The sequence below is a fragment of the Neopelma chrysocephalum genome, unplaced genomic scaffold (assembly GCF_003984885.1).
Source record: "Neopelma chrysocephalum unplaced genomic scaffold, ASM398488v2 Primary Assembly neopelma1_22, whole genome shotgun sequence".
In the NCBI taxonomy this organism is placed as follows: domain Eukaryota; kingdom Metazoa; phylum Chordata; class Aves; order Passeriformes; family Pipridae; genus Neopelma; species Neopelma chrysocephalum.
In genome coordinates this window covers 22,070,418-22,097,932 of record NW_020897689.1, presented here as the reverse complement: position 1 = coordinate 22,097,932, position 27,515 = coordinate 22,070,418, and positions in this window count along the sequence as shown.

Sequence of the window (27,515 nt, the reverse complement as noted above, 5' to 3'; positions counted from 1 at the left end):
AATGTGCTTTATTGTCTGGATCATTTAATTTTGTTAGGCATACGTGCTTCATTTTTTAATGATAAAATGTTAGCATGCTCTTCAATAATAACTGTTTTTCCTTTCAGAGCAACTGATGCATAAAGTCTAATCTTTTGTAGTTGAAGGAAGATGTTCTTTAAGAATTGATTTACGGTCTGCCTTTGTCTTACTAATTTTTAATTACATGCAGTCAGACCTGATTAATCTGAATTAGCATGCAAAGCCCCTTTTTAGAACTAAACAAAATCAGATTAACAAGTAGAGGATACATACAAGGATGTGTTCTAAGGTTGGTTAAAAGTTAAATCTTTCTTATTCTTAAACATACAGACATTTCTGTCTGAATAGTTTATGTCTTCTAATTCATTACATAGTTTTGCTGTGTAACAGAGCTTTAATTCCTTTCGACTTTTGAGCGAAGCATCTAGGCGTCATAATAATATTACGCAAAAAAATGCCTTTGTAGGGTTTTATAACTGAAATGGGACTTAACAAGGTAAGTTCAGCCAATGACCTTATGAATGCAAGTGCGTTTAAAGAGGTGTCACTATGTTGCAATTTCAGAAAATACTTTGCTTTTTAAAAAGTGACTAATGCAACCTGATGGAACTAAGAGCAGCTGCACTGAGCGTGAAGACCTCACCTTCCCTCCAAGCTCTGCTCCCCTCCTGTTCCTGGCCACCCACTAATTTTTTACTGGCTTTAGTGATTGTTGGAGCACAACACAGCACCTCAACTACATAAAATGACACAACATAACCTAGGAAAAAAAGTCAATATGGACTTTTTCTGTTGGTGGAGCAAACTGACGGAGTTGCCCTAGGGGTCAGCCAAGCACTGAAGTTGATGAGATGAAGGGGAGAAGGTAAATATCTAGTGAAGGGGCAGGAAGGGCAGCTGAAGGAAGGAAATAAAAGAGAGGGTAAAATCTCTTTCTTTCAGACGCTGTGGATCATTTGTCAGTTTAGTCATAGTGGGGGACTGTGCTCTAAGGAGGCCAAAGACAAGTCTACAGCTCAGCTGTACTTGAACACCCTGTTTACCTCACAGGAGCAGTCTCAGTAAAGTCAGCTGGATTTAAGTATATGCTTTGAGCAGAGATAGATTTGACAACCCACTGTGGGCATGCAATTAAAATGTCTTCTGACTGTGCTCCACACACATGCCCCTGCCTTGGTGGGAGCATGCAACTGCCCTGGTGTTTGGCTAATATGAGCTCTTCTCTGGGCAGAGGCCACAGGTGTGCAGAAAATTCCTTGGAGACAATTGCCTTTTTTAAATGATTACAGCCTATTATACTACTACTACACAATTATATCTAGTCGTAAGAGCTACACAGTATAGTAACTCTGCATCTCATCTCTATGTCTCATCTGTGTTTCCAAAACAAAACATGGCTTCTTGTTGCATTAGCATTATGATGGAAAAAATAATTTAAAAGCTTTTCAAATACAATGGGTAAGGTTACTCTAGCAGGATGTTGGTTATTTTAACTTGAAATTATAAATACACATGTAGTAGATGACAAAAAAGGCTTTGTACTTGACTCACCCATGCCCCATTTATACTACATTTTGCTGTGATGTATTTCCGTATTGTGTACAATAAAACAGAAATGACTCAAATTCATCAAGAAGGGATTAATTGGCATATAATAGGGGTTCTGGCTACTGTACTGGCAACCTGCCAAAATGAAAGATGAAAAAAGCTTGTGGGGAAGGGGACATAAAAATACATGTGAGTGCAAAAAGCCAGCAACTATAGGAATAAGTTTATGTGCAAGCTAAGTGCAGCTATGTGACCTGGTTTATATCAAACAACAGTAGTGACATTATGAGATTCCCAACATGGAATTATTTCTGTGAGTCATTCATATATTTAATTTTATTTAGGCTTAAACAGAATTGCTTAAGCAGACAAGTGGAGTTTTGATATGGCTGTTTGGAAGCTGTAGGAACCCAGACGAGCAGAAACTGCTAGCATGCTGATCACATCTCTTCAAGCTGAGAGGCCAAACACTGCAAATCCTTAGCTCTCTGATTAGACACTTTTCTTAGCTGGGGCCCAAGTCAGAAAAACTCATTACTATTTTCTTCTTTTTTTTTTTACTTTTTTATTTTCCTTTTTCTTAAGACTATATTCGCCATTCATTTCTTGTACTGCTGTAGATTTTCAACAATGATCACATTATTGGTCAAACCCAGACCCTCTTTCCCATCCCCCATCAAAAATGAACAAACAGAAAGTCTGTACAGTTTCTTAAAAATCTGCTGCTGCACTTATGAACTTTAGCTGCCAGGCACTTGGATGCAATGTTTTTCAGGAGGGAATACAAATCTGGCCATTTCAGTGCTATTCCACTTACCCTTAATTCTCTTCCTTCATTCTGGATAAATAAAAAGATTAATTCCCACACATTCTTGAAGCTCTGTTTGGCTTTAAATTAGATCAAGTTGTGAGTTTTGCTCATTACAGCTCTTCTTCCCTGCTGGCAGAAAGACTCTTGTATTTGTCACTTGTATTCTTCCTGTCCTCCTGTCCTTACAATTCAATTGTAAATCCCACATGACCATCATTCAACCAAAGTACAGACTATCGGATCTTTTTAACATGTTTCTTTCCACAAAAAGTGTGCAAATAAATGCACATTACTTCCAGACAAACCCTTATACTGCTAATAAATTTTTAGATGCATAGAAAATAATGCAGTTGAAAATACAGTGGAGCACAGATTTTAAATGGCTTCTTATCTCATTAGAATGGCATTTCAGCATTTCCGTGTGCCAGTGTTGCTTCAGTTTTGTGGGTCCTCCTCTTCAAGCAGAATTACTGTCTCTCTCTATGCAGGCATATTCTGCGGCAACAGTTCCCATCATGTTTTTAATACATATGTATATAGATCTCAGACGCATAAAAAGCTATACATAGGATGAATCATCTGTTTCATAAACTCGACTATGCTTTTGTCAGAACCTATAAAAGTAATGTGACAGGCAGGCCTCAGCAGTGTCTATCCACCAGCTGTTGTGAAGACAATCAACCACCTTCAATCTTCATCACCTTGGCTGGAAACCTGCCCTTGGAAGCCTGGGGGAATACAGACACACAGGAGGCCAAAGGTTTGACAGATCTGATTTTTCAATAACCAGGAATATATGTGTCATAGCAGAGGTTTTTGAAAGTACCTTGTCAGTCCCACCTTCCTGTTTATACTGAAGGAACTCCAGGCTGAGAAGTTTTGTTGATTACAGCACCGGTGAGACTGACCAATATGATCCTGCCTAGAAGCATCTCTGCTTCATAAATGCTGCAACTTTTTTAATAGCTTGCTGAAAGTTTATGCAGACTCCCGAGGTACACTATGCTCCTATACATGAGCACATGCAGGGGAAGTCTCTTTCCTGCTTGTCATTCTAGATGGCCACAGACAAACATCACCAAAAAGATTCTTCAACAGCTGAATATGTTCGTATTAGTGAAGTCAGGTTGACATTACTAACGTGTGTTTTTTTTTTTCAAAGTCAAGTGACAAAGTGGAGTGGCAGATGATGGCAGTAGTTCTAACTTTCTTTCACCAGAAAAAAACCCCCAACACCCTTCAGGGGATTGCCCTAATGCATGTTTTTTTTATAAAGGTGCTGAAATACCAGGACTGGTCAACACAAAGTGGCCAAACTACACAACAAATTGGCTCACAAAACTAAGCAATTAGTCCTGTGAACAAGAAGCCAAGGAAAGTATCTTAGCACTTTTCTATCTCTTTTATCTCCCTGTAAAAGCACTAAGATGACTTGAGTGGCCAGTGTGGACACAGGGATTTTGGTTATCCCTAGATCAGTCAGACCATATTAATTTTACCATCCTCCAAAAGTGTAGGAACAATAATAATGTAACCCCACAAACACCTTTGGGACTTCATACAAAGCCTCTTTTAAAATTACAAAAAAGTAAAAATAATGTTGAGTTCATGTTCCAGAAACTAAGATTTTTGTCTACTATGAAATTACATGAAATTTTTGTGATTTTGTGTGATAAAGTTTATGATTATGTGCTTCTTAATAAATCCTTTGATATTTGCACAGCTGAGCTGAATTCCATGGAAGAAATCTGGATTTATGTGAAATTAGTAGGTTTTTATACTGAAAAACATTTATGAATGAGAACAAGAAACTGTACATATCTTGCTATTTTTCTTGAACTATCAAGTTCATTAAAGAAATTTAAAAACAGTTTAATACATGCTTGACCTTGAGCCCTTATTTGGGCTTGACTTTAATGATACGCAGTTTCTCATTTGATTTAGAGCACAGGTTGAAGCCTCTCCAAAAGTGGAGATAAATTTTCATAATGCAGATTTGTCTGACATTCAGATAAGATGCAGGCAGGTGAAATGTTACATCATGTTGATGTGTAGTACATGGTTTTTTCTTCAGAATTTTCAGCTGTCAACCCCTACATCCTGCTCGCCATATTCAGAGACATGGAAAAATTCAGAAAGGAATAATTTTCTTTTACTAAATTTCAGTAACCTCAATTCTGCCTGAATAGGAGACACAAAAGCTGTCTGAAAGAGAAGAAATAATTAATTTAAATTAAGATGGAATAGTAATAAACCTTTGGCTAGTACAAAGGCATTTCTTAAAGTGAAAATTTCTATTTAATTATAACACTTGTAAAGGTAGAGAGGGTATAAGGGGCAACTGTCTGGTGAGATCTACTCAGCCATGTTTCTGTTTTCTGAGTTCAGCACTGGAAGTCCCCTTGCATCTATTGAAAAACAGCTTGAACAAAACACTAATGAATATACATAGGCAATACAACAAATCCTGTGCTGGCAGAGGAACAGATTTTATGACCTAGTAGGTCTTTTCTCTCTCCAAAGGCTATAATTCTCTGAAAAATGAATCCCTGTCCATGGAAATGTGAGTATCTACTGCACAGAACAATATTATTTTACAGAGTTGGTTAAACTATGTGGAGCTCACCTGCACTTTGATAAAGGTAGAAAATAAAGAGATAACCAAGCTTTTAACAATAAAGGCCTCAGAAGCATAAATGACTTTTTTTTAACCTACATTAAATTTACCCCATTTCTAGGCAACCCAGCCTGCTGCCTGAATAGTTTTGTGTTTTCCATAATCCCACTAAAGTCTTACACTTCCTAGCTGAATTTAATTTCTTCAGTTTCCTATTTGTATCCCTGTACTTTCTCAAATTAACCATTATTCTAGTGATGTTGAATTATACGGAAGCTTTTGATTATAGTGCTACCAAACACAAGGAACCTTCAGTATAACTGAGGTTTCTACAGGAATCAAACCATCCTCATCTGCTTCTTTATGCAGAATTACAGAAACCATGTGACGTGGCACACATTCCTCACCACTTTGGCAATCCAAAACACTGTTTAAACAAGAAGGTACTTTGGCACTGCATATAATTCCCAGAAACACAAAGAAGAAAATTTTAGAGCAGTATGACTCAACAGCCTTAAAAGAAAGATTGCTTTCACTTCCTGCTGGAATCAGTAACAAAATAAATTCCCCTTTTTTTTTTTTTGACCATCATCAAAATTTGTTCTTTCCAAAAGGAGCCAAACTCAGCTGCTGTTCATTTGATATGACTTTCCTTTATGCTTTAGGTTAGACTATGCAATTAATTTTTATCAAGGTCTGTTGAGTGATTTTACTGAAGCTCACTAATTTTTACCAAAGTCCTCTGGATAATTTGATTCAGGATCTGCTCAGCAGGAAGCTGTTCTGGCTTCTACTCTGATGGTCTAGCCAAATGCTGGATGCTGTCCTCGTATCTGGAACAGAAGCAGTGCACTGCAAGGGCTTTTGAAGAGAGCAGAGCATGTTACGGATACAGTGTCAGGAATGCTCCTGCAATCTGGGTGAGGTCTGTTCAAAAATGCTTTTATTCCTAATCCATCTGGAATCTCTTGTTTGAGTTGATGCAGTGTATATTTTATTAATCTGATTTTTTCTTATCCCATATTGGTGTCATTCCATGAACTTTCAGAATTATTTTATTTATGATATTGTTAAGGAGGGAAGAAACAGGTCCTTTACTCAGGAGTTTTTTCTTAAACTTAGCGCTCACTATCTTTTAATTTATCACAGTTTATCTGACAACCTTTTTTTGATGAGATGATTGTAATATTTGTGAATGCATTTTGTCCTCCTTTTCCATAACAGGTTAAACTGTAGATATTTCAGTGGCTTAACTTAATGAGGTCTTTCCTAACCTAGTAAGCACAGTTTGCTAATTCCTAGGTATGAAATGAGGTGAACACAGAAAATAGGAGGGTTTTTCTTCCTTTTCACATGAATAAAGTTGTTGAAGAGTTGTATATATCCATAGAGAATAAAGGCAACTCAATCGTATATCTAAAAGACATTCTGAAATCCACAGGAGCTGGAGGTACTTCAGGGAGATAAGATCAATCCTTTCTAAAGTGTGAAAACTTCAGAAAAGATTTCAATTGTCCATAACATCTACTTTCACCTCAAACCATTGCTTCACATATTGATCTGTATATTTTCTATATGCTCCCTTGAACGACCTGAGGAATCAGCTGATGAAGGTTTTGCTGCTTAAAGCACACAGTCCTTTTTGAATATCAGAATAAATTGTTTCAAAAACCCCACTACATTACTTAGGAGATATTATACCCCTACTGCTGTGGATATCAGAAATCTCTGTATGGGAATGTTTTCTTCTTGCCCCCTTGATATTTTACAGATTCTGAAGTCAATTTGTCCTCCACCAGTAATAAGGAGTCCAGAAGAGGTAGAGACTTCTGTCATTTACACACCAGCTGAATCCACAAAGCCAGTTAAACACTTATCTCCCATTGATTTTTATGGAGCACTGGCTCCCAAAGGCTTTTGTGGGTCTAGCAAGTCATATATTCTTCTCTTTATTGATATGAAGGAAATTATATGGCCGAATTCCTTTAAAATCTAAGAATAGTCTTGTCACTCTAATGCATGCTTTTTGATCAGTACTTGAAAACTTGTCAGTGTATTTTACTGCAGTGCTCAGAAAGTTAATTACATGCTTTATAAAGTGTAATCAATATTAGCACACTAAGGTATAGAACAATCTAGATCTCTTAATTTGCCTGTTTTCCATATTATTACATTTTTCAGTCTGGTTGGAAACATTAGCAATTAAATACTATCATGATTTAGAGAGGGAATTAGGAATAGCCTGGGCTGCGCTTTCCAGCTTCTCTTGTCCTTCCTTAGAAATATAAAACAACCTTAAATGGCATCTGTCTGACCCATCAGACCAGTTTTACATCTTTCTATAGCTGGGGCAGTGCAGAACAGCCAGAGTATGCTGACGACTTTGGGTCATTAATTTTAAGTAGACACTGGGTCTGGGGTTGTTTAATACCTCTGGACTGAAGCTTTCTTCTCTACCTCTTCAGAAGTGTGATGAATGCGGTTGGCAGTGCCATGTCTAGAGCACCTGACTTACACTTCCCATATCCACATTGAAATACAGCAATGAATGCAGCTGTCCAACAATCAAAAAATTCATCCCATCACCACTTTATGGCCAGTTTCGTTGCACAGATAAAATGCTCCATTTTTAGGAGACACAGGGGAAATCATACCCTGTGGGCAATGGTGGTGGAGTAAGTCTGCTCTGCTCTGCCAACCTGCAGTAGTCCCATGGGGCAGTTACCACACCTATGAATCACTGCAGGAAGTTGCTGTATTAGTCTCACTCTTACTATACAAGAGCAGTGCATGAAAGAACTTGCATGGAAATCCTCAGCTGCTGTTACAAGGCTTTTTTAAGTATCATGCACTGTCAAGAATCAATCTGGCCCTAGTATACCTTAACTTCATAATTAAGATCAATGGGGCAACCCTAACATAAAAATGAGGAAGGTATAACGCTATTAATCCAAAAAAGTACTACATTTAATGACACATTACCTAAAATATATTGTCTACTGGTTTCAAAGTTAACACAAAAATACAGCGTGCAGGTGGCTCAGTCTGTGAAATAAGGGTTATGTCTAAAGGTTGTCCTGGTTGTTACTGGAACACCATCAAACTCTCTTCTACTCATAAATATCTGACTTTGGAATGTTCCAGAGCAGGGCCAGCTATAAAAAATGCTGTCTTTTATTAACAAACTCAGTACACTATCCAAACAAGATTATGGAACTCTAGAATTTCACCATGAATATACAATTATATGATCTAAACAATTCTATGATTTTATGATTTCAACAGAAATAGTATATGTTCTAATATTAAGAAGGCACCATGGGATTTAGGAACCTATCCTTCTTGAAAAGAAATCACATTTCAAATATATTAGACTTAGGGTAAACTAAAGTCAGTTTGTATCACTAATCATTAATCTGCATTACTGAGATATAAGCCAAACTCACAGATTTGTCAGTCCAAGGAAAATCTTGAGTTATTAAAAAATAATGCAAAAAAACCAAACAAAAAACCAAACCAAACCACTTTTGCCAGTACTGGATACTCAAGGAATGCTATAGGATGTATGATCTCTGACCCTGCACCAGGCCTAGCCATTTCAAAATCATACAAATATATGATTACTCAAATCCTCCCTTGTGACTAAAATGTCACATTTACTTTTCAAAATGGATCTTTTTGTGTTCCTTCCCCATTAGCTGAAAATTATCAGAAGTACCAACCAGTCCACAGAGAGGATAAGGCAAAACTCTAACACTTCTAGATTCAAGTGCCTGTAAGGCAGCAGCAGCCCTCACCAGCCTCACCAGCCTCCCAGAGAGTCCATGGGAGACATCCCCACCAGTCAATAGAGCACTGTCTGTCAGCGCCATTCCTCCCAACCTCACCCTTCCTTCATGGGAGCTAATGAGGGAGATCATTGCAGAGAGGGAGAGATGCTATGCCCAGAGGCAACTGTTCTGAATAATGTCCATTTACTTTAGTATTCTAGTCTTGCTTTCCTTTAAAGCTAAAAATGTAGGGACTTACAGCAGTTAACTGTCTTTATGCATCCTTATGAGGATGAGAAAAAGTTGAGCCTATAGGGTTTCTCTTTATGGGTATTCTTCAAGGAAAGAAAAGGGTAAAATTGATGACTACAGAAACTAGCATAAAATTAAACCTTGTGAAACACACAGTCTTACACTTCTTTATGCTCATTTAACCTGTTAAATGGGCTATTAGCAGGCCACTGCTTTTCCAAATGTCTCTGCATAGGCCAGGTCTCACATTGCTACCTCCTTAACACTCCTAGAAAGAGTAAGACAGCAAAGAGATTTAAAGTTCATTTGTAACTGATTTCTGTGAGTAGCAGTGCGCTGCATGTTTATCAGTGTGCCTTCCAGTGTTGGAACTAGAAAAATAGGTGTTTTCCTTTTACCACTTGCCCCCTATTAGCAGAGGAGCATACAGTTGTCAGGTCCTCTGAGCTGTTTCAACAGCTACAGGCTGAAAATTGCACAGAAAAGGAAAACACAATCCAAACAAAATTGACAACTGTGAAGCAGCACAAATCTGCCTGTTCACTTTGGAGACCCTGCACCTTGTTACTTTTCTGTGGTGATAGGCCATCAGGAAGAATGAGGAAGACAACTGGAAGAACACTTAAAAATGCACAGGAAAGAAAAGTAAACAAGCTAGCAGCAGAGAAAGTAGCTTAGTAAGCAGTTACATCTTGAAGGGACTCTCCGTGCATTCCAGACAGCTTTGCTTAGTGTTTGTACAAACTTGCATTGCCTTCTTGAGCAATAGTCCCATTTCTCTCTCTAGATGTTTGCAACTCTGTTTTCCTTATATACCCTAGCTTATCAGTTTTGCCTAGTTTTCTTAGAAAAAAACTAAAATAAAAACTTAAAGCAAAGAAAGAAGAGGAGAACATCTATCAGTACATAAAATGCTTCAGGGAGGTTTTCATCTGGAAAAATATTAAAGAATGAAAGGGAATGTATAAGTGAGTTTCTGTGAACAACAATAAAATGTAGTAATATAAAGTACATGTAAAATAGGGCTGAGCCATCAGTGGAAAGCACATAGGTTGCTCCTGCAGAACACAAATGTCTGGCCTGACATGCCCAAGGATGTCTGTATTATTTGCTTCCTCAGCGCACTGCGGGCAGCATTCTCTAACAGTTACCCTAATAAATGGTTTGAGGAAAACGCCCCCGTATTTTCCATTGATATGCAAAATGCTTCCTTAGAGAAAATAAAAAAACCAAGCATGAATAAATTTAGGCTCTTAAATTGTGACATTCCCTACAAATGAAAATCCTGGCCAAGAGTCAGCTAAATGCAACAAATATGTCTGCTGACAAAAAACCAGCCCAACCAAAACCTAACAACTCTGAAATAAAAGGTATGATACGGAAAACAGTTACATAAATTATTCTTATTGTTATTTCATTGTATAACTGGCTCCATAAGGGACTCATCAACATCAGAGCTGAACACCTTCACTGTACCAATCCATTAGTGGCTTCTCAAAATATCCCTCCAGGCTGGTTCCACAAATGAAGTTTGAGGTTATAAGGGAACATAAGGAGGCCCATTTCCCCTCTGTATTGCTTGTCTGCATCAACAATCCTTTCAAAGTGTGAGCAAGGAGAGAAAAAAAAGAAAGAGCAGACTATGTCTAAAACCTCTAAACCCTGTCTGTCAAAGGTGAGAAACAGGTCACGAGGCAACAGTGTCCAGGGTAGAAAAGAAAGCCTTGCTGTGATTACTTTCTTCACTGAGATAAAAAGGATCAATCTGGGGCACTTGAGCCTCTTCATTGCTCTGGGCAAGCAACTTGCTCAGCAGTTATGTTAAGTTGCAGGGTTAAGCCAGACTCTACTCCTCTTGGCCACGGTTTTCTGCCTGTGGCAAAGCTGCAAGCAAGCTTGTGTTTATCTGCTTTGAACTTGGTAGCCTACACATGAGGTTTTATTGGAACTGAAGGCTATCTGTAGTTGTTGCTGATGTGGCCTTTCATTCCCTCCTTCTGTGGACCTTCTTTTGTGGAGGGATTTGGGCAGGACAGCCCTCACTTGGCGGTAGCTGCTGCCAATCCATCCTGTGCATTTGACACACCTTCTGTCCCAATGAAAGGGCCATATTGCAGAACAATAATGTTTCCTTCTGTGGTACCAGCTTCAGTTTGCTAAATCCTTGCTGTCCCGTGCTGTAGAGTTGGAAGCCCTTCTGTGGGGTATGGACGGACTTGTGGGGTTTGGTCTCTGATTTCTTGGGGACCAAGTGTCTGCTACAGAGCAGCCAGTGTGGAGGACTGGACTCAGTAATGCCAGTATATTCCTTCGTGCTACCCTTGAAGAAATGTGAAAAATCATATCCTTTACATATCAAGAATTAATCTTGCTCCTATCAAGGTTAATGGCAAATCTACAGTTTATTAAAGTGGAAACAAGATCAGGTCCTGGGTGGCTGGAATTAGAGCTTGGAGCAGGAAAAGACATTGAAAATTAAAAAGGTGGTTGTGGTTACATGGATATTTTTGCATTGTTGTGTTGACTGAAACAGCCCTGCAGCCACTTGTTCTTGCCCTATTTGTTATACTGACCCCAGCATTTGTACACAGAGCTAAATAACTTTTCTGAGTGGAAAACAAGCAGTTTTGGGAGAGGGTGGTGGTGTTAATCTTCATGAGATCCCTCATGTAGCCCGTTCTGTGCTGCCACTTATGCTTTGCAGACACAACAGGGTGACAGGTAGCAGGGATAAGTGGCCAGAGAAGTTGGAAGTTGCTTAAACTACTTTTAACACCATCTCACTTTCCTTTTTTCCTACTCTTTCCTGTTCCCATTTCCAGACATGAAACATAAAATGGAAATGATATTTCATGTCTTCTCATCATTATAATTGCTGGCTGCTCAGCTCGGTCATCTTCTGTCTTTCAGAGACAGTGGCTGGCTGGTAGTGTCGGGGGCAAATTCAGGTAGGTGAGGTGGCAAAACTCTTACCCAGCTGGAAGTTGGGAAGGTGTCTAACACCCTCATGAGCATTCAGACTCTGTGTGCACAAGATATTGGTGTGGATTAATAAGGCACTGCTTATCAGCTAAAGTACAATAGCTAAAAACGTTCATGTCCTCAGGCAAATACAGAGTGAGCTGGCTTACTTAAGTCTCTCTTCTAGAAAGCTGAACTAGGGCACATTGCCTCAAATTTCCTGGGGCAGACCAGTGTGCTGATATATAGTGACCCGACTACATTTGAGTCCTTAGTCCAATAGGAAGCACATGAATATTTTAAAGGATCTACTCCTAAATATTAAGGCATTACTCTATATGCCATCAAGCCACTATAGTATGATATTCTCTTCTGGGAAATAATACATTGTAACTTACCCTTCCTTACAGTTTATTTGCCTTCCAGTTTTGCTACTTTTACCCAGAAACATTCTTGTTTCTTAACCTTCCTTTAAAAGTACCATTAATGTTATGGGCCTGTTGCCAGCCCCCGTTGCTGCTGTTGATCCCTCCTCCCAGCTCCTCTGACTCAGCGTTTTGTGAAACCAGACTTGGCAGGAAACACACTTTTAGAGGGACCAACTGTAATTTAGACAAAAAAGACCATTAGCTGCACTCAGCAGCAATGGCAAGGCTGTTTTTCTGCTGTTGTGTTAAAGCAGACTGAGGGCAGGAAGAAATACATTATTTATGTTCACCATGTTTTGGATTAGTGGCTTTTCAAAACTTACCCTGCTTCTTTTGCAATATTTTATTCAAATACATGACAGGATCTGACGAGAGATCCTGCTCTGTGGCATTAAGTAGTTAACATTTAACAGGGACCAACCCACAAACCCACAGCTGTTTCTGTGGGCACTTCAAAGGAATGTGGAGTTTTTTGAAATGGAAAGACTATAGCACGTGGCAACCAACATCAGCATGGTCTTTGAATCTTATTCCTGCTCCCAGCAGACTGGATTCCCTACAGAATTGTCTGTTTTCCTCATTAGGACAGAATTACTGTTTTCTCCATGGCCAACCAGCCACATACTCTATTTGGATCTCCTCTTTTGGATGTCAAACAGAGGAGAAGAGCAGAGGTAGTTATGGGTGATATATTTACTTCTAGTTGGCAGGGGAGGAAGGTGGGGGTATTTCTATTAAAAGAGCAGAACTCTTTGCTGATACAGCCAAGGTCTCTGGAGATTGTCAAAGTAGATACTTTTGAAAAATATATGGCTTCTGACAGGACAAACAACAGTTTTCTGTGGGAACAGGGCAGTCAAAAAGTCTATTAAGCCTTTATTTTAGGCAGAGTGTACAGCACTGAGGACAGGTCAAGGATAAGGAGCTGTGATTGTAAAAGTCATGTACAAGAGAAAGATGTAGCAATGTGTCATTTCAATCAAGAGAGGGTGAGTGGGAAAGGTATTTGTCTTCTGCCTTCTCAGGGAGAAATCTGTTTCCTCCTGAAGCACCGTCATCGGCCCGCAGACGACATTGGTCTGAACTGGCAGGTTCTGCTTTCTGGGCCTCTAGAGAAGGGTAAGAGGCCACTGTAGCTTTTGGTCTGTTGCAAAGCCTGGCTGCAAGACAGCTCACTGGGCATTGCAATGCAGTGACATAAAAGCCATCAACAATTAAACAGAATATTCATGACAGTGATTGAAGATGGCTTTATTTCTCGCTGCCTTTGTTTAAAGAAATATACTCATAATGTACATGACAAATGCCTACATAGCTATGGGAAAAATACATAATGCTCTCTGTCTCCGATCCAAGGTTGATCACCCAAATGATTACAGCAGTGTCGTTTAAGGTTATTCCCAACAAGGACTTGATAACTTCTTTGTTATTGATGTTTATTTCGGCAATTATGCCAAAATAAGTTATGTATTCAAAGAGAAAAACTTTTTAACATCACGCATATATGCATACGTAAACATATCTAAGTATTATTTTAAATGTCTGTCTGACAAAGAACTGAGTATGGAAGTAAGCATGAGGAAATGTAAATGAACAAACATTTGTTTTTTTCATAAACAATACATTCTCTCTTGTTTGAAAATTTGAACTTAGCCACTAAATAAATTCTGAAAAAGATTAGTTGTTTGGGTTTTTTTGATTTTTTTGTTTTTTATGGGAAGGAAGGAAGGACCAGCAGGTGTGATCTGGCAGCACAAGTGAAAAACAAACAAACAAACAAAAGCAAACAAAAAAAGCCCAACCAAAAAAACCCCTAATGCAACAAGTTGGAACACCTTGATCTCAGTGGAAGAGACATCCTCATTGGTTGAAGTCTCTCCCACGACTGCTCCCCAATGGATTTTTTAATCAATTAATTTGAATAGTTATTTGTAAGAAATTATCTGACAATCTGAGAATTCAGCTTTTTCAAACAGCTTTTCAGGGCTGCTAGGCTGTTTGAGTTATATGCTCTCTTTTTTAAGTAAAATCCCAGTTATTTTAAAACAGAGCAGAACTAAAAGCACTACAGACAATCAACAGATCTGATTATAAATTTAATGGCCTGATTCACCCTTGTTCTCCTTCAATTTTGGAGCAGTGTGAATCCAGTGCTTTTTATCTCCTCACCGCAGACACAATCTGGACTAGCACAGCAAGGAACAACTTTCTGGGAGCTTAAGCTTGTTCCACTTTATTTGTTTTTTCTGGGTTTTTTTGAGAGCAGCTGTCTTTGAGATTTGTGATCTTTTCTAAAAGCATGACCATAGTGATCATAAGGGCTTCATGAATTTATTAACTCTACTTGATTAAATCCTCCTTTGACTCCATTTTGAAAGTATTAGTTCCGGAACACAGATTTAGATCTCCTCTACCGTGTATTTACCAGATGTAGGATGAATTTATAAGCATTTTTACTGCTTTGGACTCAAACAAGTAATATCAAAATATGTAGTGTAAACCACTAAACTCAGAAGTTAAAACATCACTAAGATTTCTTTTTCTGGGTCCTGAACTCTAAAATGGATTATACAATTGTATCCAGCTTCCCTTGATGTCCAGGAATAAATGTGTGACCCTGTCTTGACAGTTAGGTGATATTTTGGGGGAGCCAAAAGTGGTTATGTGTTAACTGTGAACAATGTTTTCCTGACCAAAAATCTTGTGAGAAAAGAGATTGTATTTTAGTCATAGCATCAGATATTTCAGGAAAAGAGATGAAGCTTATTAGATCTCCAATGTAAAGACATGTAAAGGCTGAACATTTTGCTCAGAACAAACTCAACCTGAACTGAACCTGTAAGCTGTGGAAATTGTAATTTCTTCACATCTGCTTAACTATAAGCAATGGTTTCTTGTGTTTAAATATGACCAAAATTCTTCTCTCCTTTTCTCTTTCTCTTTTTTCCCTTTCAGCTTTTTCTTTTGCACAGAAATCATTACGTTAATCCTTGATAATCCAAGAAAAAAAAAGAGGCAGTAGTTCAAGCCCTTTTGTGTGTGTTTAAAAAAATAAGATACAATTTCACCATTAAAACTCTTAGTTTTCTATCCAAATTCTAACAAATATTATATGATGTATAAACTCATAAATGTTCACAGCACACAAATGGGCTGCCTCTGGAAATTACATAGCTTGAGTGCATCATGATTAGATGCAAAGAAAAGGGAAGAATTTGTTATGACATTTCAAAGCTTCTTATAGCACAGTACCTTCACCTACACTTGCCTGCCTGCTACCACATGGTCATGGATTGTTATTTTATCTGCTTATAAAGGCTTTTCTTTCCTAAAAATAATGATGAATTTAAACATTGTGATATTAAAATCTTTTTAAAAAAAGGGTTATTATCTTCTCCCATTCAGTAGCAGTGCCTGGCTTAAGGAAGTGAAGAGGATGTGCATGATTAGCATACGTCAGATGATACCCTAAATGACACCGTCTAGTGATTAAGACACTTGGATTTTTCTAAACATATATTTAAATGTTCTTTAGAGGTGGTAAAGTGACAGCTCTGGAGGCTGAAGTCTCCTCTTTACCCAACAGTGGACAGATCATCCTGTCTTTGCTTCATTCAAGCTATTTTGCATCTGTCTCCTATAGCTGCCATTTGGATTCCAATCAGTCAAAGTTTGCTGAACACTTTAAAAATTAGATTAAAAGTGGAAGACCACTGATATCTTACCCATTATCAGTAGCTTTTATTTGAATCCATGGGCTAGTAATCTAGAGACAGAGACTCATTTTCTGACAATCAACTATATCTTTTAAATTCATTTCATTTTTTTTGTCTATTTTCTAGCTGAAAATGTACCGTACAACATGCAAAGCCTTGCAGACCGATTTTAGTGTGAAAGTGTATTTGAGAAGAGACTGGAAACAATTTCCAGAAGTGAAGAAGCTGATTTACACTTAAACAGATCCTTTTTTTTTTCAGAAAGGAAGTTTACCTAGGGTAAACTGGGTGAGAATGTCTTTGAAAGGATGTTAATTGTACCTTGGTTCAAAGAACTCATTGAAATTCTTGTAATGCAATTATGCTAAGTTAGAGGAAGTTAAAGGATTGTGTATTGGCAAAAATGCAGTTAGAATCGCAGTTGAAGTCAGGTGTCAGAAGTGCTATTGATGATAACATTGACACCTGCCTCTGATAACTTCAAAGCCTGTGCTCTCTGTATGAACCTAAGTTCACTGAGCTCAGCTTGCAAAAGGACAAACCCAGATGGAGACACTGGTCCAGACCTCCAAGAAGTGCAAATGGAGCTATGCCACTTAACAGCACATCAAAACCTAGCTCACCCCTTTTTAACGTAGAGGGTACAATGGCTGTGCTCTACCAAATGAAAACCAACATCTGTAGACCTATAGTTGTTCATCACAGACAGAAAGGGATCTCTGTGACTGTCTGCTTTCCATGCTGGTGGAAAAAAATGAAATTGCTCTGTGTGAGTTTCCGAGGAAAGATTGAATGTAAAAGACAACTTCTATGTTGGTTTCTGAAAGCACTGAGGTTCTAAGGTTTCTGATGTCTTCTGGGCGTGAGTTCCACCTCTGTGGGGGGCCGTGTTCAGACAGAGTGATGGCAGGTTTTTAGTCTTCAACAAAGTTCTTCAGAAATAATGAAGTCTGAACTGATGCATGCACCCAGAACTTAACCTTTGACAATGAAACTCATTGCTCTATATAGCACCCAGGGTTTTGTGAACTGGTGTTTAACAAAAATGTTTATGCATTTTCAGTCTGCCTTGATAGTTTGATTCCTTTCAAACCTAAATCTGATATTTTATTTAATTGCTACTCTGTCCTGCCTAGCTCTGTGAAATGAATAGCTAGAGTTGAAGAAGCCCAGGTATCTCAAGATCACATACTCTATTTGGATTTGGCTATGTATGTGGAGTAAGAGTGGCTTAGCAGAACTCCAAATAATGGAAATATTAATAAATGTATCATTAAACTTTGTAGGGGATTTCAGATTTTACAAATAGGGTGAGAAAGGCCTAGATTTTTCTACTCAAATCACTTCTAATTATTTGATTCAAGTTTGCCCTGTCACAGACACTCTGTCTTTGGGTTCTGGTCTTCTCTGAACACAACCTGAAACATGCAATGGTGCCCACCTCAATGGTTCCCACCTCAGTCACAAGCATATTTCCTTTTTTTTTTTTTTTTTTTTTTTGTTTTGTTTTTGTTTTTGTTTTTGTTTTTGTTTTTGAGAAAATCAGGGAATGGGAAAGTTTCAGAAGAGTCCGAGTCTTCCCCAGTTTGTAGTTCCCCTGCAGGTGAGGCACGCAAGATTTAGGACTACAGAGTTCTTCTTGCCTCCTTTGCAGAGATGCATCCAGCACAAGCCCTCAAATGTTAGGGGAGCCAAGTCCTCACTCTCTAGTTTCAGTTTCTTATTGCTAGTCTCCTCAGCACTGAATTGTGTCCATAGCACAACTTAAAGATTAAGAGCCATGGACTTCACGTGAGGAAATAATGGTGAATTTCAGATTTTAGAATTTTACAAGGGAAAATACTCCCTTTGGTCATATGGTTTTGATGTGTACACACTCCAGAGGTGTTTTCGATCTGTTATTCAAATGAATTCTCAGTGAAAAATCTTATATGTGTGGTGAAGAGGAGAAAAAAATATCCCAAATGCTGTTATAGTGGAACTGAAAAATATGGAGTCATAGAATCCTGATGACAAAAATAGATTAATTTTTCATGTAATGCACTGCGGTTAATCCTTGTGCTCGCAGTATACTTTATTTAGAATCACTGCAGAATTCCTCCTCTGATTTTTCTCTCTGAAATTAGCCTGTAGTGCTATGCTTCAGACTTCACAGGAGCCTAGAGGTATTTGATTTAATTTATATCTACAAGTTTTGTTCTTTCTTCATTTATTTTCAACATTGTTGGTTTTCTCTTGCTTTGACTATCCTAGATTTTTGTTCGGATACGCCACTGGTTATTCTGATCAAAAATGCTCTCCACTGAGTTCAGGTTCCCCAAAATTTCAAGTACAGCAATTTCATTGAGAAAAGAGTATAATTAAATGAAACTGCTGGATTAAACTATTTCAGAAGCAGATGTGCTGTTATAATTTTTTATAATGTTTATAATGGCAATTCCAATCATCATGCTAACACCTGAGTATTTAATGAGAATGTTGAATTTAATATTTTTAGATATAATTAGTATCTCAAAGAATAGGTAAAGGTTTTGTAAATGTTACAATGTGTTAGGTTGCTGGATTTTTTTTTGTAAACATTAGAAATGCATTATTTCATAATGTGTTTAAAGTTAAACCAAAATATTTCACTGGAGTATGTAAAAATATTTGGATATTGAATCTTAAAAAATAAAATGATTGATGCCTACTGCAAGAAAAAATAAAATGGCATATTCCACAAGTTGAAGCTGAAATTCATTTGTATTTACTTACATCGTTATCACTTTTCAGCATGCAATTACTTTAATATTTTTAGATGTTTGTTGGTTTGACATTTTGTTCCAACTCTAGACAGCCAACTATGCCTTCAGATGGGTCTCTGCCAGCTAAAAATATGGTCCTAGATAAGTACATACAACCTCCACATTAGTATTAGTGACACCCAGAAATAGATTGCTGTTCTGAAATAATTAACTCCAAAGAACTCTGTGGCTCATCCATTATTACTCTATACTCAAGCTTGAATATATGCAATAGTATAAAGCTGAACAGCCTACATACCTGAAGGGCTAATGGCTGCTTTCATTAGAGAACTGTGGTCTGGTACAACACTGCAGCTCCTAACAATTTAAGAGCATACAATACAGGAGGAAAAGAAGTCTCTGGTTCTCACACCATTGTGCTTTCCATGGACAGTGACATAAATACCTTTAGTTCCAGTTTAAAGTTGATCATCTGCTTGATGATTACACTATTGGAAGGCTGCTCCAGACTATGGCTCTTCCAAAGATAGAAAACTTTTAATTTTAAAATTATCATCCGTGAGTCACAGCTTTGTCTTAAATTCTATGCTGGCATGTCTAGCATGGCAATGTAAATTGGTTCGCCTCTTCCCAAAGAAACACAGTGGAGGCTTCCCTAGCAGATGGATGAAAACCTCCTCAGTTTTACTAGAACAGAGTGAATACAAAACCTTCTGGTCATTGCCAGATAATCTCTATAATCCAAGTTTTGGATCTCACTCTGCATGAGATGAATCAGATATTTGATAGCAAATAAAAGCCTTGTCTTCATTGGTGGGACTAATGATTTCCTTTTCAAAAAGCAGAGGGATGTTTAATTCTTTTGCATACCAAACTGAATATGAGACAGTATTCTAGATGCCTCACTATCTGAAAGCTCAAAGACTGTAGACAATACGGCTGCCTGGCAGAAAGGAGATTTAGAAGAAGGAAGGTTAAGATTTTAATTATTTTTCCTCCCTGTCTTACTTCATATATTACATTTGCAAATTCCACTCACATAAGTCATAAAATTACAGGAACACGTTTGAGCCACAATGGATTGCTTGTTGTAGGCTTTTTCATCTCCCTCTACCTCTACTTAAACTATTAATGCTTAGATAGGTGAACCTGTATTTGTTGCATCAATATTAGTGTTCCCAATATTTTTTACTCTGCACACAGAGAGTAATGTCCTGCTAACAAAAGATGCTCTTGAGAATACCTCAGCCCTGACAGTCAAAGTTTTCACCAACACTGCTTCACTGAGGATAGAAAATTCAACAGTAGCTGATTTGCAGAGTTCCCAAAAGACCAATTTTATTCCAAATCTAGGGTGCGAGAACTTTTGCTTTTAAACTACCGTGCCAGATAGTTGGAGCAAAAGATGTTATAAAACCAGCATTTACTTGTCTGGATTCCTTGAATTTCTCTGCCATTATAATGGAATAATCTGTTGCTCAAAAAAATGTGAAAAAGCCTTTTTCAAAAAGCAGTAGAAAGACATTTTATGTTCCTTTTTACTGATTACTTCCCTTGATGCTAGGAAACAATTATTTTAAGTGGATTACTTCCAAAGAATAACTTAATTTGATAATAAAACAAATACTACTTTCACATTTATTGATGAATCAAGCAAAGTAATTGGATTTTTACTTTTGAATCTATGAGTAATCCTGTTTCCAAATCACATATGTGTTTCCTCCTCTACTTTTATGTTTGTCAGGAGATGACACTTATTTATTCTTTCTCTTTCTGGCAGAAATTAATTTATTTATTTATCTGTCTATTTATTTATTTATTTTTAATCAGGACAGTAACAGTCTTATGCACTGCTTCTGAGCTGAAAATAGAGCTAATTTATAATTAACACAGTATAGGTCCTTACTGAAGAAAAGTGAGCTTCAGTTATTCTCAATGGAATAGATATAGCAAGGTTATGATGCTGTTTTGTACTACTTCATCGCAGGGACCTGGAAGCTGAGAGGCCCTTGGGGCATATATCCCAGGCTGGTATGTAAGAGATGCCTTTGATAAGCATATACAGCTAATCTGGGGAGTGGCTGTGCCAAGTGTTACTGACATTTCTCCTCCCTCTGCTTTCCAGCTTGATATTACAAATCCACCATGCTGAGTCTTTAGAAGATTACGGATGATTTTACATTTAATAAAATCACAAAAGATTTTTCAGCTAACTGAATTAGTCAAATATTCTTTTTTTAGCAGTGATTAATACTGCAGCATTTAAGAACTTCTTTCATTTGGAGATCTCACATAAGTTTGCAAACATTCAGTAAACTTCTTAGACCTTGTACTTAAGTACTTAATTTGTTTTACTGGGGTTGTCTACATCTCTGGTGGTCTACCAATATATCTATACCCACTCATACCAACATGTTTTTGAAGTGTAAATGCAGCTTCCATTAGAAAACTATTCCTCTTTTGGTACAGAATAAAATCTGTTCTTTGAGGAACTATGTCTGCATATTCTGTTTTAAAATGTGATTTCTTTTCATACCTCTGTTGTGTTCAGTAATGCTAACTAAACTTTTAAGAGTAGATCAAATCATGAACTGAAGGTGCTAAAGAAGCTCATTCAGACTCGAATTATTTTCTTCTTTAAAGGGCAAATGACCCTTGTGCTCAAAATACATTACTGTGTTGATGGGATACATTCATCAGCATAGGCCTTTGGTCCCACTGATAAGATGGAAATCTGTTACATTCCCCAGCTTCACCACCTTTACTCTCTACGCCAGTGTTGTCCTCTTGCCTGACAAAGTGTTACATAAAAAAAAGGATTTCCAGAGATGAATGAACACACCTGTAGAGTTTGAATGGATGAGCCAGCTTCTGTCATTTGGAACCATTAAAAAATTGCATCTGCTGAAATTCACACGTTTCTGTTAGCTATTGTGATTTTGCTATGCATCTGATAATATTTAGACATTTTTCTTGGTCTGCCAATGTCAGACATGTTCTGTAATGGTGATCAGCAGTGAATGATAATGATTCACTTGGAATTTGCAGGGTTTCCAGGCTACCAAGCCCCATTGTGGTTTACAGTAGAAACATTTCAATCCAGCTTTTCCATTTGCAGATGTCATTTGAATCCAGTGCTGTACTTTCTTTTTTTTTTTTTCAGATGAGAATAGAATGAGGTGTTTGAACTGAAATTACATTCTGAGGTGGAATAGAAGAAGGGAAAAGGAAAGACATGTTATTTGCTAACAAAAGCATGCTATGGGCTTTGTGGTACTGTGGCAACGTTTGCTCCTGCTGAGTCTGCTAAGAGATCCAAATTCCATACCCATGTTGTCCTGATTCCCACCATACTTTTCTCTGTGCCTCCTTCCATGAAGTGACGGAAAAAGCCAGATCTTTTGGACTAATGTAATATACTCTTTCCTCCTAAGTCTACTCTGTCTCCCCCTATTGCTCCCAGAAAGGGAGGGATGATTACCGACCATTTCAGGGCATTGTAGGGCTTTCTCACATCACTTCCGACGCATTCCTTGCCTCCGGTCACCCAGGAAGAATCTCTTGTGTTTGGTTTCTGTCTCAGGTCACTCATCTCACAGTTCCGTGCCAGGTCAGTGTCAGTGAGTTGTCTTGCATGGCAGAGTTTTGTTATACAGGCTGGTGGGTCAAGTTTCACATGCTCAAAAGAAGTTGGTGTAAAGACAAAGAGAAACAGCATATGTTTCAGTACCAGTAATGAATAAACTACCACATCAACTACACAGCATGAACATCTTTATCCAGCTGTGTTTATATATTATTTTCATTAATTATGGTTGTTCCTATCACTTGACACAAACAAGGACTTTTTTTTGTTTGGTTGCCCTTTTATTAATCCATTATTCTTCCAAAGAATAATACCTGCTGCTGTTCCCCCCTCTACCCCCCTTAACTGACCAGTGATACATCACTTTTAAAAATAAATCTCAAAAGGGAGCCCTGAAAACTACTGCTCTTTGGATCATCACTTATGAAAGAAGATATCCTTTTCTTCTGTCCAGCATGAATTAAAATAAAATTGCTTATAATCCATCCTTGCGGGCAAATTTATGCCTGGCATCACAGAGCAGGAAACAATATAATTGTGCCATGGATGAACTTAGTATCAAGAGTTTAGTTGTGCTTTCAAAGCTTTTTGATGTATTGTTGTGTTTTGTTTATATTTTTTTAAATTTTGTTTTGCTCTTTTATTGACAAGGCTGTTTGGGACCTGTGTTAGTAACATGAACTTTCTACCACTGACTGCAACTGGAGCAGAACTCTAATAGAGGTAATGGCATTTTAGTCTTTGTCAAAGATTACACGCAATGTATAACCAGCAAAAAAATATTTTTCAGAGTCACGTTTTTTGAAAGATCGGAAGTACTTGTGCGCTTATTGACTACAGGGAAGCTTTTTGAATTCAGACAAATGCATTTCACACAATTCATTTCAGGGCTGATTCATTTTATCTGCATGTCTCCTGTGCCAAGTGGGAACATTAGGCCTCTTTAAAAAATGATGGGGGATAATAAATGCTCCAGGCATTTGTTTTGCTGAAATGAAGTAATGGCAGAGAAGCATATGGTGAAATATATTTTTAATTACTTTTCAACAATGTTAAATGTTTTTTCCTTATTTTCATATTTAATGTTCTTGATCAAGCTTGCTAAATAGGCAGCTCTTATGGAACACACCACTTTGTGCAGTAACACATGACTAATTTTATGGGCAGTATTGTATATCCCTGCGTATCAGCACTATATTAGCTGTAGAACTTTGTTTATGATCCTTTGTGCCATGCAGGGAAGCTGGGATTGCAAAGGGGTTTTGTTCCTATTTCACTTTTTTCCTCTAAGCCCACAGCTCTCAACATATTTGTTGAAAGGTTTCATTTTCTTATATTTTTGTTTGTGCATGCAAAGAAGGAAATATGATTCTCTTCTGTTAGACTAAACAAAAGGAAATCTCCTAGGGCAGAGAGGAGACACTGGTCTCCTTTTTAACAACTTCACTTCTAAATCACCCTTCGATCCCCTGCCTTCATCTTCCTCCTTGTAGCACAGGCTCCACACTAAAGCAAAGTGAACACAAACAAAGGACACCTGTTCCCAGCCCTGCTAAAGAGAAAAAAGCTGCTACTGCCTAAAGGCTAAAGCTGAGCTGAACATATTATGGCTACAGGTGGTGTCTAGGCTGCAGATATACCTGTGTAAGGGAAACATGAGCCTATTGCACAATGCCAGCAAATAACAACTGAAAAGTAAGTTACATCACAGGAGGATGGCAGGGGAAAACCAAGGTACAATTGCCACTACTTGTCTATAGATACGTCATCTTTTTGGGAGGTACACAAGAGTTCTTTCAATACAAAATATTAAAAACAAAGTAAAAAATCTGGTCATTTGCTGTCAACACATCAGGCAACCACGCTCTCCCCTCACTTGTTACAGAGCTGGTACAAATTCTTTTTCTGAAGATGTCATGGTCATCACTGGTATGAATGTAGGGTTGCTTCTTGTAGCATGCCCTGGAGATCAACAGTCCCAGTACATTTCAGACCAGTGAGTCCTTTCCAGAGCTGAGAACTCCTCACAGAGACTGCTCTGTAACTGTCACCTTCTTTTTCAGCTTGAGTGGCTTTTCTTCTCGCAGCTGTGGCAGTGTGGCAGAAAGGAGATGGGATAGCTCTCTCGCATGTCCAGCGCTTCCTTTCTCACTGCTAGTGATTCAGAGGATTAAAGCAGCAGGATATAAAGCAACAGATGGGGATTTCATTCATTCCCTGTGCTTTGAAAACAGAGTCATGAGAAATATATCCATTGTTATTATTGTGACCTTCAGTATAGCGAATACAGATTTCAGTGTGAGATGGGAGGGGGATGTCTCTGGGTCTGGAGCAGTGGCGTCCACTTTGGAGAGAAGCACTGTGCTGATGTTTTACCCACATTATTCAAGCAAGAAGCTGGTTTGTAACAAAGGTCAGTGCATTGAAGACATACAAGGTACTCCTGTTTTCTCCATCTATTCCCCTTCTCACTGGGATCCAGCGCAGAGATCAGAAGCTGCGGGGGTGGCAGCAGGAGAGGTGAACCCCAAGTATGGCTCCTTTGATGAGTTGCTGACATCTCAGGCCTGCCCCTGGTACTGGGAAAAACCAGACAGAGAAACAGAAAAGACAAGCCTGTGGGAGAAGTAAGGCCATGGCAGTCAGTGACCTGGCTCCCATGCTGCCTGAAGCTGTGGAGGGGGAACTGGCCAATTCTGAGACAAATTGTGTGATTTTTGGGATGCACTTTCATGGCAGAAGAGGGAACCACAGCCTTCCAACCCCTGATCAGTGGGGCAACCTTGTGTGGGTGGTTTCCAAGAGGGAGGAGAGGATTTCCCACGATTTCTTTTGTTCCCAGGTTGGTTGCCAGAGGGTTCCTTGGGCAAACCCAGGGCTTCAGCTTTGGGGTAAGGAATGAAGGAAACAGACTCCAGAAGTGGTCTCATTCTTGTTTTAGCAGATACCAAAGGGAAAGATTCTTTCCAGGGAAGAGGTTTTTTTCTTCTGGGATTCAGAACCTGGGAGTGCTGTGGAGCTTTCAGAACCCTGATGTGAAAAAGGATGTTAGATTTTTCAGAGTCTTCGCTTTTAATCTCCACATGTGAAGAATTGGGTCAGTTGTGCGTGGCCAGAGACAGCAGTTCCCTTTGCACTGTAGCTTGCATACTGGAGATAACACTTCCTATAAATCAAGACAGGCTGTAAAAAATTACAAAAAAACTGTGAATTTCAGCTTGCCAGGAAACTGTTATCTTGTATGTGCATTTTTTTAAAAAAACCCCATTAATATCCACATCCCATTTTGTCAATTTTTTAAAACTCATGACAGGGATGTGAATGTTGCTCAAGAGCTATTACATGTCATGATTATAATTTGTTCTTTTTGAAGAGGATGAAGTCTTAACTCGTTTTTGATGATTACATTTCCTTGGTCTATATTTATTTGAAAGGCACTTTTTAAACCTGAGGATTGTTTCCAAACAATATGCATAAATGATTAGTACTGTTTTCAGTCATGCAGTTTGATACCTATTCCCTTTAGATGTTAATCTAGATGTGAAGACAATGCCCTACCTGGTGCATATAGAACAGATCTGAACTGCTGGAGCAGCTGAAATATTAGGAATGATTTAAAAATAAAACCAGTCACTTCCCATAGAATCATAAAAACATAGAATGGTTTGAGTTGGAAAGGGCCTTAAAGATTATCTAGTTCCAGCCCCCCTGCCATGGGCAAGGACACCTTCCACTAGATGAGGTTACTCAGTCCCATCCAACCTGGCCTTAAACACTTCCAGGGATAGAGCATCCACAACTTTTCTATAAAGTCTCCCTGTAATCTACTCTTTTCTAGGCTGAATAGTCCCAGCTCTCTTAGCCTGTTTTTAGAGGAGAGATAATCTAGTCCTCTGATCATCTCCACTGGGCTCTTTTTGACAGGTCCACATCCTTCTTATTTTAGGGACCCCAGCACTTTTAGGGATGCAGCACTTCAAGTGGGGTCTCAAAGCAGCAGAGTAGAGGGACAGAATGCCCTCCCTTGACCTGCTGATCACACTGTGTTCCTTCAGGTTCCTTGAAGAATCTTCCTGTTCTTGAACCTGATCTCCTCCTACATCAGGCAGTTCTTTGTTATCACAGTCCCTGCTTTTTTCTTCTCAGCTTGGGCAGTGTGGTTGAAGCACTTGCCAGTGAAGATTGAGACAAAAGAATTGTCAAGTATCTCAGACTTCTGCATGTTCCAGGTAACAAGGTCTCCCATTTCCTTCTGGAGAGGGACAACATTTCCCCTAATCCTTCTTTTATCACCGACGTATCTGTAGAAGCTTTTCTTGTGGCCCTTTATGTCCCTGGCAAAATTTAATTTTATTAGAGCTTTAGCATTCCTAACATGATCTCTGTATTCCTCTTAGTATAGCTGTCCTTGCTTCCACCCTCTGTAGGCTTTCTTTTTGTGTTTGAGTTTGTCCACAAGCTCCTTGTTCATCCATGAAGTCCTTCTGGTGTTTTTGCCTTACTTCTTCTTCATCGGGATGCATTTCTCCTGAGCTTGGAGGAGGTGATCCTTGAATATTAAGCAGCTTTCTGGGGCATCTCTTCACTCCAGGGATTTATGCCCTACCTACCCTACCAAGAAGATCCCTGAAGTGGCCAAAGTCTACTCTCCTGAAGACCAGGGTAATGAGCTTGCTGTGCACCCTCCTCATTGCACTAAGGATCTTGAACTCCACCATTTCAGCAGCAAGGAATGGGTTTACCATTGGTCACTGCAGCAAGGATCACCCCAGAGCTTCACATTCCCCACCAGCCCCTCCTTGTGGCGAGAACAAGGCCCAGCCTAGCACCTCCCCTTGTTGGCTGCTCTATTACTTGGAGATGGATGTTACCATCAGTGCATACCAGAAATGCATACCAGAAACCTCCTGGATTGCCTGTGACCTGCTGTGTTGTCCCTCCAACAGATGTCAGGATGGTTGAAGCCCCCCATGAAGACCAGGGCTTGTAAATGTGAGGCTGCTCTTATATGACATAGAGGGCCTCAGCCACTCAGTTTTCCTGGTCGACAGCCTCTAGCAG